Source organism: Hyaena hyaena, unplaced genomic scaffold (assembly GCF_003009895.1).
Source record: "Hyaena hyaena isolate Hyena2069 unplaced genomic scaffold, ASM300989v1 scaffold_114, whole genome shotgun sequence".
NCBI classification, from domain to species: Eukaryota; Metazoa; Chordata; class Mammalia; order Carnivora; family Hyaenidae; genus Hyaena; species Hyaena hyaena.
This window is the reverse complement of record NW_024080746.1, coordinates 2,159,980-2,164,085: the sequence shown is the minus strand read 5'-3', so window position 1 is coordinate 2,164,085 and position 4,106 is coordinate 2,159,980. Positions and strand designations below refer to the sequence as shown.

General features: G+C 50.4%; 1 long non-coding RNA gene across 1 annotated transcript; it reads left to right on the top strand.

The window, feature by feature from the left end:
• The first annotated feature begins 708 nt into the window (after positions 1-708).
• LOC120234713 lies at positions 709-2,735 on the top strand. The gene is made up of 4 exons (XR_005529179.1): positions 709-955; positions 1,537-1,659; positions 1,918-2,051; positions 2,636-2,735. It is a non-coding gene; the product is annotated as an uncharacterized LOC120234713 (long non-coding RNA).
• Positions 2,736-4,106: the final 1,371 nt, after the last annotated feature.

Here is a 4,106-nt window from a genome sequence, read left to right as displayed (position 1 = left end):
AGACCCCCACATCCCTGCCTCTCTTGAGCAGTTGAGAAAGGGGCAGCAGTGGTCAAAGGCAAGGTGGGTCTGGGGTTTCAGAAGATGAACAGCCCCATGGCCTGCAGCTGAGCTGACTGCAAATATATGACAAAGGCTTTCTTTCCCAAAGGTCCTGAGAGCAGGTAGCCCTTGGGCGGGTGGGGGGCTGGGGATAGCCAGCCCCTGGGTCTTACTGTCTCACCCTAGAACTCAAGGCTCTTGAGAACAGTGACATCATCTGTAACATACTACCCACCAGCCCTCACCCCCCCGCACCTAGCGCAGGTCCCAGCAGGTAGCAAGTACTCAAGAAATAGGTGTTATATGGATGTGCGATGGCCTATTAGGACTTCTGTTCCGAGGGACAGAAAATTTCTGGGTTGAAGCCAAAAGAGAATTTCTTGACTTGGTAATGGAAAGATGGGAACTAAGTTGGGCTTCTCACCAATGGACATGGGGCTTCCATGGTGAGCCCAGAACTCCGCCTTCCTCAGGAAAGCTCAGACTCCCATTCTCCAGAAAGAGGCAGCAGAAGTGGCCGCAGGCCTCGCCCAGCCTCCCACGAGAGAGCCAAGGTCCTGAGGATCACTTCCCCCGGAAGAGCTTACATCACAGTACCAGCCAATCTTGGCGGGCCAGGAAATGCAGGGGTTTTTGATTGGCTGAAACCTGGGTCATGTGCTCCGCCCCCGGTTCCTCAGTGCAGCCCCATGCTGACCTCAAGGAGGAGCAGAAAGGGGAGGGAAGATCTCCCGTGAAAATCTTGTCTTGAGAAGAAGGGGCAGGGATTGCAAACGATCGGCACCGTGGGAGACAGGGAGATGGCTCGATTGGCAGGAATGATAACCAACATTGATAGAAGGTGGTACCTTCCAGTAGGCACCACTCTGAGCACTTCTCAAGTGTTGGCGCAGTCCTGGTAACAGTCTTACGGGTAGGTAATATCCGTAGTCCCAGCTTCACAGAAAAAGCATAGAGAGGTTAAAGTAACTGGCCCAAGTTGACATAGCCAGAGAGAGAGAGAGAGAGAGAGAGAGAGAGAGAGAGAGAGAGAACACCAGGAATCCGACCCAGGAAATCGCTACAAAGCACATGCACTTAACTGTGACCTCCGCAGATACCGCTGGGAAAGTCCAGCCACAGGGAAAGGGGTGGACAGTACCCGCCGGCGACCCCTGGTGCCAAGCGCGCCCTGACACGTAATAGGGGTTCACTATTTGTCAAATGAATACACGGCGCACTGGTGTCATCAATGTGCATTTGATATCCTCACACTGCGAGTGACTTGATTTCTGGGAAAATGCTTTATAGCTCTTTCATACACTCCCAGGCTAGAAGTTCATAGTGGGTGCCAACGTTTTTATTTTTAGGGGGAAAGGATAAATAATCATGATGAAAAGAAATACCCTCACCACCCATACCTTAGATTTCATCCACCTCAAATTTTTTACCGTGACCAGCAATTCCAGAAACAGCTTTTCTGGGTGATTTTGATAACATTTCCTATCTCTGCAGTTCTGGGAAAGCTTTCTTCAGAGACTGTGTCTATACCACCGACCAAACAGTAGATGAGGGCTATCAGGTCCCACGTGCTGCAGATTCACAGACCCAAGCAGGCACCTGGGCGACAGAGTGCAGGTGAGGACACTGGATCCTTCCTGAGGGCTGGAGGGACAGAGAAAGCCTGTGGTCTGAACTAGCCCGTCTCCCGGCCACAGTGTCTGCAGGGCACCCGGGGGCGGGGGGCGGGGGGCATGGCCCAAGCGTGGGATTAGCAGCTCAGCTGGTACGTGCTTTCCCTCTAAGCCCTGTGCTCGAGTCTGAGCTGGACAGTCAGGGGGAGAGGAATACATACAGCATTCTTTCCTTCACTCGTTCCCTTCTCCATCATTTCAGGGGCACTGCTGACCCCGTACCAAGTGCCTGACGCTCTTTCAGGTGTTGGGGTTTGAAAAAAGAAGGACCAAATCATCACCCTCACAACTGGAAGGTCAGGGAGCCAGGAGCATGTAACGAGAGCGCTGGTGAAGGTGAGGCTGGCAATGGGAGGGAGAGACCGTGGACAGCTCCCCGAAGTGACATTGGGGCCAAAGTCAGCAGAGTGGGTGGGAGTTGGAGGTGAAGTGGGCTGAGGGGAAAAGTGTGCAGACAGAAGGAAGAGACCGGGCAGAGGTGGGGAGGGGCGGTTGACCAGGGTAGTGTGGGTGGTGCAGAGGTGGGGCGAAGACGGAGAGATGAGGCCCGAGAGACAATAGGGCCACCACTCTAGGTATCTGTAGGATTTGTTAGGAACTGCGTCTTTCACACCAGGGCATTGACAGTCCAGTAATGGGTAATGGGTGTAAGAGAAAGAGATGCGATGCATTTCTTTTAGAGAGGGCCCACTGGCTGTTGTGTGGAAAACCAGAGTGGATGGGGGCGGGGGGGCTCATTTAGAGGCTACTGGAAAACTCCATACAAGAGACGGTGGAGGTTTGGGCAAGAGCAACGACCTTGGAAAAGGATGGCATGGAATGGACAGAGGGAAGAAATGTTCAGGACACAAGTCGGCAGGACAGCTGTGTGCTCAGAGCAGAATCAATAGCGTATTTTCTAATCTCCTCCTTCCCACCAGGGACAATTGTAAGACGTCTGAGGCAGTTGGTACTCATTTTTCTTGGAGGCCATTCCCCACATTCATATCAAACACCCACATCCCACATTAAATAAACATGGTTCCGTAGTACAAAAAAAATTTTTTTAAGATTCTTATAATTTTGCCTTTTGAATTATTTAGCTTCACGTATATTTAATACATTTAGTTGGCAAGTGGTCAGTTTCTTGGCAATCATCAGGCATACCCCCAAATCCTAGCCAAGTGAGAAAATCTAACAATAAGTTATTTCCAAATATAATAAAATATGATACTTTATTGTATTATGTATATTTTACACATTACGTTTTATTATATTAAATAAGATATAACAGAATAAAAAGTATATGACTATTACATTAGACAATTAACTAGGTTAACAGCGTAATATTTTGTATCCATTTGGCACCACGGTCCCTCTCCCTCTGCCTCACCCCTCCCCCAACCCCACTCCCAACCCTCCTTTACTTTGGCTGTTGCTGTAACAACCAACTGGGACAGGAGCCCCCACCTGACCTCAGCTACACCTCCGCCCTGGGGCTTCCCCGGAGCCCCTTTCTCTATGGGAATTACAGAGGACCAAGGTGGTCACCTTTGTAAAAACCACTCATCATATCTAAGGTGCTCCAAAGGGTTAGCTAGAATGATGAACCAATGAGTCTTGATGGGAATTGTTACAAGTGAATCCCGTGACCTCTTGACCAACAGAGGAGGGATCGATGTTGTTCTCTTTCCACACCTCAGCAAGGGAAACATTTCCAGTCGTGTTTTACTTGGCTTTCGGGGTGCTATGCAGCGGCCCACAGCCCCACTTGCCCACAGCAGTGATCAGCTTTACAGCACACGTTGACATGCCTTTCCCCCTTACTGTGCACACCATTCCCTGTCTCCCACTACTGTTTCTTGGGGGGATTGTTTCACAAAATAAGCTATCTGCCTGCAAGCTATTATCTCCGGCTCTGGTCTTTGAGGGAACCCAGGCTTAGGCAATTGGTACCAAAAGGGGTTCTAAAATACAGACGAAGCAGTGATGTTAGGGGACCTTGGTGACAACATGAACTTCCTCAGATCCCTTTGTCCTGGAGAGGGTAGCAGTGTGTCCTTTCTGAATTGATGCCTCTGCCAGATAGAGGTTTGCTTTCCCCACCCACAGTACCGCTGCCAACACCACCACCCAGCATGCCAATGCTTCCATTTAAGGAACCAGTTTGTGGCAGAGAGGTGCGGCAGTGGGGACAGAGCCACGAGAGCCCTGGCTCTACCCTCCTGTGTCCCCTGGGAGCAGCTCCCTCATAGAATAAGAGAAGGAACTATTAATGGCTCAGCTAAGATGTCAGCTCAGAGAAGCACCCTGTGTGGTTGGAGTTCTGTCCTTCAGAATGTCATATGTGCACTGGGTCACCAACCAAAATATGCCACTCCATTCCCAAGAAGGAATACGCGGGTCCAGGAA